Source organism: Trichechus manatus, unplaced genomic scaffold, assembly GCF_000243295.1.
Source record: "Trichechus manatus latirostris isolate Lorelei unplaced genomic scaffold, TriManLat1.0 scaffold00163, whole genome shotgun sequence".
Lineage (NCBI taxonomy): Eukaryota > Metazoa > Chordata > Mammalia > Sirenia > Trichechidae > Trichechus > Trichechus manatus.
The window spans coordinates 2,222,351-2,233,328 of NW_004444099.1; the positions used below are offsets into that span (position 1 = coordinate 2,222,351).

The window sequence follows — 10,978 nt, forward strand, 5'->3', positions numbered from 1 at the left end:
TGGAAAGTCATCTGGTGTTTTATTTTGGATGCCTGTTGGAAACATCCTGTCCTGTTTTTGTAAATGTTTTGATATTGTCTGCTGTCTTTGGGGCATTCAGTAGTTATTTTTTCTTGTTTATTGATTGTAGATTTGTTTGTTTTGTCCTTTTTTTTTTTTAAATTTAGCTATGTCTGAGCAGGCGGGCTATGTGTTCTTTGTTGTTTGCTTGTCTGTGGGCACTGTACTTTTCGCCTCCTTCTCCAAGTGGCAGGGTCAGTCGCTCAGATATGGTACAGCAGGGCAGGTCTAGCTGAAGAGGAGTTGCTGGAATGGGTTGTTTGTGGCACTTACTACAGCCATCAGGGTGGGTCGGTAATCCGTGCAGGACAAGTTCTGGTAGGCCGTGTCTGTGCTGCTTGGTGGTGTGATGTTAAGCTCACGGTGCAGGTAGGCAGGATGGAGGGGGGAAATTGTGATGTGTGGTGCTAAGATGGGTATGGGAGAGAGGAGAGAGGAACACAAGCCAAAAACACACAAACAAACACAAAAGTGTGCTAGCGGAGCTTGCCATTGGAGTGGAGAGATGAGAGACTATGAAATGGAGAAGAACAGAAAGGGGAAGAAGAAGGAAAAAAAAAGAAAAGAATGAATAAATAAAAATTAGAAAGAAAAAAGAACAGCAAAGCTCCCAGGGATCCCGCTGATGTGGTACGAGGTCTGGGGAAGTTGTTCCCAGGTGTTGCAGTACAGCCTGGCTAGAAGGCGTGGAGGAATTCAGCACCAGGTATTCAGGGGACAGGAAGAGAAGCAAGGTATAGAGAAATGAGAAGCTGAGTAATGAAGAAAGACAAAAAAGGGAAAAAGAGGGAAAAGAAAACAAAACAAATTTAAAAAAAAAACAAAAATCAAGTAAAGACCCCCAAAAAACAGGAAAAAAGAAAAAGAAAAAACATGCTCTCAGGGATCCCTCTGCCCGTCTGCGCAAGCTGAGGGGGTAGGTCCCAAGCCACGTAGCACTGCCTGGCCAGAATGGGCTTCCAACTTGAGAAAAGGAAAAGAAAACAAACAATTCAAAACAACCAACCAAACAAAAGCCCCAGGATCCCACCAGCGTGGCAGCCCAGACCAGGAAGCAGTTCCACGCTCGAATGGAGCTCTTCAGCCCCCCAAGGAAGAAGCAGAGATGGCGCATGGAGCCAGGTATCTGAGCGAAAGGAGGGGGAGGTGGTGAGAAGTAAGGAAGAAATCAAAAGAAGCGGAAAAAAGCAACACCAGCAGCCAACAAATGGCACTTAGGGAGTTGGTCAGTGCGGGCGGGTGGAATCCAAGCAGCCAGTGCTTCCCGGCCGAGAGACTGTGGCCGCAAGAAGTAGAAGAGGCTGACGGGGGGTGAAGAAGGGTAGGGGGTGGTAAAGCGTATATCGCCAGTTACCGGTGGTTCTGTCTCCTGCTGGAAGCTCTGTGAAGCTGCTTTCTCATACCCCCTATTTGCTGGTCTCTGATAGGAGTCCTAGATGGTGGATCCATGCTGCGTTAGCCGATAGGGGACCTCTGCATGAACCTCTCCTTGCTCTCTGTTTTCTGTCAGTTTTCTCCATTTGGTGCTTGGCTGAGTTCTTTATCTCTTCATTTGATGTTTTAGGGTTTCAGGATTGCTGTTTTCTCTGTTTGGCTTAGTTTTTTGGATCTTTGCTGTGGAGGGACAGTGTGTTGCTTCTGCCTAGAGTGCCATGTTGCTGGAAGGCCTCTGCTGAGAGTTTTTATCAGGAATGGGTGTTAGACTTTGTCAAATGCCTTTTCTGCATCAATTGATAAGATCATGTGATTCTTTTGTTTTATTTATGTGATGGATTACATTGATATAAAATGCTTCTTGGTAGAGTTTTTCACATGGTAAAATTTATCAGGTAATTGGTTGGTTCCTTGGTTTTTTTTCCTTGGAGCCGTCCCTTCTAGAGTTGTCCACTTTCCTGCCCCAGTCTGCTCTGGTAGCCCTTCCTGTCCTGAGATTTCCTTTTGCAGCCATTCTGGGAATTCCCTTCATTCTTCTCCTGTATGGAGCTCCCAATGCCTGTACACCATAACTTCTTTTTTGGGCAACACATCCTTCAGTAGCTTCTTGAAAAATGCTGAATGAAGATAAAATTTCTAAGAATTTGCACATCTAGATATGCTTTTATTCTGCTCCCACACTTTTTTAGAGGATGGCTTCATGGATGTTTGCCCACTGTCATATTCTGTAAAATAAAATTTCACTGTTAAGTGTATCATATGTACTAAAGAGTGCATATACAGTGCGACTTAAAAACACTGGCATACCCTCTGCTTAGCCTGTGATATAGACCATGGCCAACACCTTTGACGCCTCCGTGTATGCTCTCGGATTGCATGCTACTCTTTAGTAAACTATCCTCCATTTTGTGTCAACCATTATGTTGCTTTTCTATATAGCTTTATCATTTATGTCTATCTTTAAAAAATGTTATCTAGTTTTCCCATGTATGTAATCGGTTTATATGTGACTTGATTTTCTTTCTTTTTTTCATGTCATTGGCCAGTTAAAAGTTTGGGTCAGCTGAGTTTCTCACATTCTCGATTTTGTATGATTGGTTATTCATGGTGTTCTTTAACTTGTTCCTCTATCCTCTTATTTTCTGTAGTCTGAAAGTTAGATCTACAGCTTTGGCTAGATTCAGTTCAGCCTTCTGTGGGATCTTTAATTTCTGTGACCATGTATTTTAAAAAATTTTAATTTTTATTGTGATAAATTATATACATAAAATTTGCCATTTTGACCTTTTTTTATTGTTGTAGTTTAAATTAAAGTTTACATTTCAAATTAGTCTCTTATACAAAAATGTATACATACATTGTTATGTGACCCTAGTTGCTCTCCCTGTACTGTGACAGCACACTCCTCCTTTACACCCCGGATTTCCCATGTCCATTCACCCAGCTCCTAACCCTCTCTGCCTTCTCATGTCACCTCCAGACAGAAGCCACGATTTAGTCTCATGTATCTACTAGAGCTAAGAAGCACACTCTTCACGAGTTATCATTTTATGTCCCACAGTCCAATGCAATCTTTGTCTGAAGAGTTGGCCTCAGAAATTGTTTTAGTTCTGGGATGATAGAGAATCTGGGGGCCGTGCTTTCCGGGGTTCCTCCGTCTTAGACCATTAAGTCTGGTCTTTTTACTAGAATTTGAGTTCTGCACCCTACCTGTCTCCTGCTCCATCTGGGACTCTCCGCTGTGTTCCCTGTCAGGGTGGTCATCAGTGGTAGCCGGGCACTATCTAGTTCTTCTGGTCCCAGGCTGATGAAGTCTCTGGTTTATGTGGCCCTTTCTGTCTCCTGGGCTAACACTTTCCTTGTGTCTTTGGTGTTCTTCATTCTTCTTTACTCCAGCTGGTTGGGACCAATTAATGAAACTTAGATGGCCGCTTGCAAGCTTTTAAGACCACAGACACCACTCACCAAAGTAGGATGCAGAACATTTTCTTAATAAGCTTTGTTATGCCAGTTGACCTAGATGTCCCCTGAAAGCATGGTCCCCAGACCCCCACCCCTGCTACTCTGTCCCTCGAAGTGTTTGATTGTATTCAGGAAACTTCTTAGCTTTGGTTTAGTCCAGTTGTGCTGACTTCCCCTGTAGTGTGTGCTGTCCTTCCCTTTACCTAAGATAATTCTTATCTGATATCTAGTTAGTGCATTTTGACCATTTTTAAGTGTACAATTCAGTGGCATTAATTACATTCACAATGTTATACAGCCATCACCATCACCTGTTTCCAAAACTTTTCATCACACCAAATAGAAACTATACCGATTAAGCAATCACTCCCCCTTCTTCTCTCCCCCAAGCCCCTGGTGACCTTTAATCTACTTTTTGTCTCTATGAATTTGCCTATTCTAGATATTTCATTTAAGTGGAATCATACAATATTTGTCCATTTGCACTGACTTATTAGCATGTTTTCAAGGTTTATCCATGCAGTTCTGCTACCATATTTTTAGTATTCAATGGGCTTATTTGCTGATTGTTCCTTTTAAAAATAGTATCATGTTTTATTTTATCTGAGGATATTATAATTCCTTTAAAGTTGTCTTACACCATTCCATGTTTCTTCTGAATTCCATTTTTGAGTTGGTTCTTTTGACTGAAGTACTTCATGCCCAAGGCATTTCTCAAATGTTGCTGTTGTTAGGTGCCGTTGAGTCTGTTTCAACTTATAGTGACCCTGTGTACAATAGAACAAAACACTGCCTGATCCTGTGCCATGCTCGCAGTCGTTGCTGTGTTTGAGCCCATTGTTGCAGCCACTGTGTCAGTCCATCTCGTTGAAGGTCTTTCTCTTTTTCGCTGACTCTCTCCTTTACCAAGCATAATGTCCTTCTCTAGGGACTGATCCCTCCTGATAATATGTCCAAAGTATGTGAGAGATAGTGTCGCCATCCTTGCTTCTAATGAGCATTCCGGTTGTACTTCTTTTAAGACAGATTTGTTTGTTCTTTGGCAGTCCATGGTGTATTCAATATTCTTTGCCAGCACTGCAATTCAAAGGTGTCAGTTGTACTTCGGTCTTCCTTATTCATCGTTCAGCTTTTGCATGCTTATGAGGCGATTGAAAACACTGTGGCTTGAGTCAGGCGCACCTTAGTCTTCAAGGTGACATCTTTGCTTTTCAACAATTTAAAGAGATCTTTTGCAGCAGATTTGCCCAATGCAATGAATCTTTTGATTTCTTGACTGCTGCTTCCATGGGTGTTGATTGTGGATCCAAGTGAAATGAAATCCTTGATAACTTCAATCTTTTCTCCATTTATCATGATGTTCCTTATTGGTCCAGTTGTGAGGATTTTTTGTGTTCTTTATGTTGAGGTGTAATCCATACTGAAGGCTGTGGTCTTTGATTTTCGTTAGTAAGTGCTTCAAGTCCTCTTCACTTTCAGCAAGCAAGGTTGTGTCATCTGCGTAATGCAGGTTGTTAATGCATCTTCCTCCAATCTGGATGCCCCTTTCTTCTTCATAGAGTCCAGCTTTTTGTGTTATTTGTTCAGCATACAGACTGAACAGGTATGGTAAAAGGATACAACCCTGCCGCACACCTTTCCTGACTTTAAACCATGCAGTATCCCCTTGTTCTGTTCGAATGACTACCTCTTGATCTGTGTACAGGTTCCTCATGAGCACAATTAAATGTTCTGGAATTCCCATTCTTCGCAATGTTATCCATAATTTGTTATGATCCACATAGTCAAATGCCTTAGCATAGTCAATAAAACACAGGTAAACATCTTTCTAGTATTCTCTGCTTTCAGCCAGGATCCATCTGACATCAGCAGTGATGTCCTTGGTTCCATGTCCTCTTCTGAATCCGGCTTGAATTTCTGGCAGTTCCCTGTCAATATACTGCTGCAGCTGCTTTTGAATGATCTTCACCAAAATTTTACTTGTATGTGATATTAGTGGTATTGTTTGATAATTTCCACATTCAGTTGGATCACCTTTCTTGGGAATAGGCATAAATGTGGATCTCTTTCAGTCGGTTGACCAAATTTCTTGGCATAGACAATGTTAGGTAATACAGTTTCAATAAAAGGCACGAAAGAAACTTATTGGAGACCCTGTATATCCATTTGATTGAGTGGATGTGGGTGAGTTGTTACAGACTGATGGGCCTCACCTTATCTGCTAACTAGTCAACTGTTGGATGCACCAAACAATGTTAGTATCTACAGGACTTTTCTCAGGGGCAACTGAGCTTCTCCAGAGAAGGATCTTCTAATATCCTGTCTAGGGTGTGTAAACATGGCAGCTGACTGGAATTGGGCGGAGAAAAGCAGCCATTTATTTGCAGAGCAATAGCTTGCTCCCTTCTAGCCTCAGCTCTGCTTGTAAATAATTACGTTCCTTGAGCAAGCAAATTCAGCTCTCTGGACCTCAGTTTCCTCATCTGTACAATGGTGAGTCACCTTAGAGGTATAGGATGCCCAGTCCCTGTGCCAGAAAGGTTACTTCTGAACCTAATGATGCTGCTTACAAATCTGCTTCACATCAGCCTTCACAGATATAGCTTAGCAGGAAGCAAAGCTGCTTCCACTTTGAGACATTTGGCAAGTCACTTTCCTTTCTCAAGTTGGATTATTTTTTAGGTGCCATCCAGCTTAAAAAAATTTCCCATGATTCCAGTCATCTGAATTTTGGCAGCTGTTGTTTGATATTAGCTATTATTTTTAAAAAGAAAAGCCCTAACTTCTCAGAATCCTATGTTCTAAGGAGCCTTAGACCTCTTCATCTGCAGTGACCAAACACCATCTGTCTTACCTCTGCTATATGACATAACAGGTCCTAGTTACCAAGAGAGCCTGTGAAACAAAAATACCTCAAATTAACCTTGTGATCTTGACCTAAGAATGCTTAGTCCTGTTTTCATCTTTTTTTCTTCAGAGTTCTGCTGTTAGATATAAAAGGCTTTTCAGAAAACTCTGATTTTGAGGAATGTGTGTGCAGACTTTTTTGCTTGGAGAATTTTTTTCTCATTAGGTGATTAAAGTCCCTGTGCCTTAGTGGTATATTATAGGTGAGCGCTTGCTCCATCTCCAAGTTGGAATCCTCAGTTATACTTGGGTTCTTTGGGAGCAGCAGCAATGTGGTTTGGTCTGGGCTGTTTTAGAGATGTGTGATGAAGTCAATAGGAGTAATGAGCACTCCTTCACCTGGGTATTCTCGTTGTAAAGTTTCCTTTGTAGGAAGAAATACTCTTTCTAGCCAGGACCTTGGTTGATTAAGAATGGGTTAGACCCACCTGCAGATATAGGTTTGGTTGTGGATATTTCTACATAAATACTTGTAGGTGCTGTGTGTATACTCATATAGACGATAGAGCACACAAGGGGCACAGTCACAGATATAAGTAATACGTCACAGGATGAAATCCTGAGGCTTGAAGGTGAAGGACCATAGATTTGGGGGACATCTACATCACTTGGCACAACATAGTTCATAAAGACAATGATCTGCTTCCTACTTTGGTGAGTAGTGTACTTTGGTGAGTAGTGTCTGGGGTCTTAAAAGCTTGTGAGCGGCCATCTAAGATACAACTATTGGTCTCTTGGCCCATCTGGAGCAAAGGAGAGTGAAGAAGTCCAAAGACTAAATGGAGCAGTTAGTTGAAAGGACTAATGGACCACACAAACCACAGTCTCCATGACCCCACAACCAGAAGAACTAGATGGTGCCTGGCTAACCACTACTGACCCCTCTGACTGGGATCACAGTAGAGGATCCCGGACAGAGGAAGAGAAACATGTAGAACAAAAAAATCAAATTCACAAAAAAGACCAGACTTACTGGTCTGACAGAGACTGGAGGATCCCCCAAGACTGTGACCCTAAGACATCCTTGTGAACTAGAACTGAAGCCAATCCTGGAGACTGCCTTTCAGCCAAACAATAGACAGGCCCATAAAAGAAACAGTAACACCCAAGAGGAATGTTTTCCTTAGAACCATCAATTATAAGAGATCAAAAGGACAACAGTTGCCCAAAAGCAAAGATGAGAAGGCAGCAAGGGGTAGAAAATCCAGATGAAAGGAAACAGAGAGCCCAGGATGGAAATGGGGTGTGTTGACACATTGAGGGGGATGCAACCATTATCACGAAACACTTCATCTACAAACTATTGAATGGGAAACTAATTTGCTCTGTAAACTTTCACCTAAAGCACAATAAAAAATTTTTCTTAAAAGGGTGAAGTTATAAACTTTAGCTATCAAGTTAGCTCCCAGTTTAAGACTACGTACATCCATTTTCTACAAATGTTTACACAACAGCTATTAAATTTTTGAGTTATAGAACTTGAGGGAAATTACTAGCCATGTAAAACTGAACTTAAGCTGAGGTTTTACCTAAAATAAAGAATGCAAATGCCTGTCTTTCACATTTTAAGGACTTGCTTTATAAATTACAGGCGTACCTCGGAAATATTTTGGGTTCAGTTCCATCCAGACCACTGCAATAAAGCTAGTCACATGAATTTTTTTGTTTCCTAGTGCATATAAAAGTTATGTTTACCCTATACTGTAGTCTGTTAAGTGCAATAGCATCATGTCTAAAAAAAAAATACAATGTACATACCTTAATTAAAAAATACTTTATTGCTAAAAAATGCTAACCATCATCTGAGCCTTCAGCAAGTCGTGATCTTTTTGCTGGTGGAGGGTCTTCCCTCAGTGTTTATGACTGCTGACTGATCAGGGTGGTGGTTGCTGAAGGTTGGGGTGGCTGTGGCATATTTGGAAAATAAGAAGACAGTGAAGTTTGCCACATCAATTAACTCTTCCTTTCACCAAAGATTTCTCTGTAGCATGTGATGCTATTTGGTAGCATTTTACCTACAGTAGAACCTCTTTCAGAATTGGATTCAGTCCTCTCAGACCCTGCTGCTGCTTTATCAACTAAGTTTATGCAGTGTTCTGAATCCTTTGTTGTAATTTCAGCAATGTTGAAAGCATCTTCAAAGCTTCTTTACCAGGAATAGATTCCATCTCAAGAAACCACTTTCTTTGCTCATCCATAAGAAGCAACTCCTCATCCGTTAAAGTTTTATCATGAGATTGTAGCAATTCAGTCACATCTTCAGGCTCCACTTCTAACGCTCTTTCCACCACATCTGTAGTTACTTCCTCCACTAAAGTCTTGAACCCCTCAAAGTCATCCATGAGGGTTGGAATCAACTTCTTCCAAACTTCTGTTAATGTTGATATTTTGACCTCCTTCTGTGAATCATGAATGTTCTTAATGGCATCTAGAATGGTGAATTGTTTCCAGAAGGTTTTCAGTTTACTTTGCGCAGATCCATCAGAGGAATCACTATCTATGGCAGCTATAGCCTTACAAAATGTATTTCTTAAATAATAAGACTTGCAAGTCGAAATTGCTCTTTGATCCATGGGCTGCAGAATGGATATTGTGTTAGCAGGCATGAAAACAACATTAATCTCCTTGTACAACTACATCAGAGCTCTTGGGTGACCAGGTGCGTTGTCGATGAGCAGTAATATTTTGAAAGGAATCTTTTTCTGAGCAGTAGGTCTCAATAGTAGGCTTAAAATATTCAGTAAGCCATGTCGTAAACAGATGTTCCGTCATCCAGGCTTTGTTGTTTCATTTACAGAGCACAGGCAGAGTAGAATTATCATAATTCTTAAGGGCCCTAGGATTTTTGGAATGGTAAATGAGCACTGGCTTCAGCTTAAAGTCACCAGCTACATTAGACGCTAACAAGAGAGTCAGCGGTCCTTTGGAGCCAGGCGTTGACTTCTCTCTAGCTATGAAAGTCCTAGATGGCATCGTCTTTCAATATAAGGCTGTTTCATCTATATTGAAAATCTATTATTTAGTGTAGCCACCTTCATCAGTTATCTTTGCTAGATCTTCTGGATAACACACTGCAGCTTCTACATCAGCACTTGCTGCTTCACCTTGCTTTTTGTTGTTGTTGTTGTTGTACTTTAAGCGGAAGTTTACAATTCAAGTTAGTCTCTTATACAAAAGTTTATATAGTTACGTGACCCTAGTTGCCCTCCCTATACTGTGACAGCACGCTCCTCCTTTCCATCCGATTTCCTGTGTCCATTCAAACAGCTCCTGACCCTCTCTGCCTTCCCATCTCTCCTCCGGACAGAAGCTGCCTATTTAGTCTCATGTATCTACTTGAGCTAAGAAGCACACTCTTCACGAGTGTCATGTTATGTCCCAGAGTCCAGTCCAATCTTTGTCTGAAGAGTTGGCCTCGGGAATTCACCTTGCATTTTTATGTTACAGAGACGGCTTCTTTCCTTAAACCTCATGAACCAACCTCTGCTAGCTTCAAACTTTTCTTCTGCAGCTTCCTCACCTCTCCCAGCCTTCACAGAATTGAAGAGAGAGCCTTGCTCTGGATTAGGTTTCGGCTTAAGGGAATGTTGTGGCTGGTTTGATCTTCTATCCAGACCACGAAAACTTTCTCTGTATCAGCAGTAAGGCTGTTTTGCTTTCTTATCATTCATGTGTTCACTGGAGTAGCACTTTTAATTTCCTTCAAGAGCTGTTCATTTGCATTCACACCTTGACTGTTTGGTACAAGAGGCCTAGCTTTCGGGCTGTCTCGGCTTTCAACGTGCTTTCCTTACTAAGCTTAATCATTCCTACCTTTTGATTTAAAGTGAGACGTGCGAGTCTTCCTTTCACGTGAACACTTAGAGGCCATTGTAGGGTTATTAACTGACCTGATTTCAATATTGTCGTGTCTCAGGGAAGAGAGAAGCCCAAGGAGGGAGTGGGGAACGGCTGGGTGGTGGAGCAGTCAGAACACACACATTTATCAAGTAAGTTTGCCGTCTTATGTGGGCAGGGTTTGTGGCACCTCAAAACAATTACAATAGTAACATCAAAGATCACTGAACATAGATCACCATAACAGGTATAATAATAATGAAAAAGTTTGAAATATTGCGAGAATTACCAAAATATGACATAGAGACACGAAGTGAGCACATACTGTTGGAAAAATGGTGTCGATAGACTCAACACAGGGTTGCCACAAACCTTCAATTTGTAAAAATCACAGTATCTGTGAAATACAATAAAATGAGGTATACCTACAGCACTCCAGGGACAAGGACTAGAAGGCAGGAGGGGACAGGAAAGCTGGTGATAGGGAGCCCAAGGTTGAAAAGAAAGGACAGTGTTGACATGTCGTGGGGTTGTTAACCATTGTCATAGGGCAACATGTGTACTGTTTAATGAGAATTTGTTCTGTATACAAAGAAAAAAAAAAGAATTATCTATGTGAGATCAAATTGACAACAGCAACTCAGAAGGTTTGATGGGAAGCCTAGGGGGCAGTGAGTTAAAGGTAATGGTGATGGAATAATTTGGAAAAGGATAGTGAGAATAGCAGCACAACTGGAAGAATGTAATCGATGTCACTGAATTGTACATGTAGAAACTT

General features: G+C 41.3%; 1 protein-coding gene across 6 annotated transcripts in view; it reads left to right on the plus strand.

Annotated features, from left to right (window-relative positions):
* Window positions 1-10,978, plus strand: part of RUFY2 (RUN and FYVE domain containing 2) — a 52,208-nt gene that overhangs the window by 37,767 nt on the left and 3,463 nt on the right. The window lies entirely within an intron of this gene.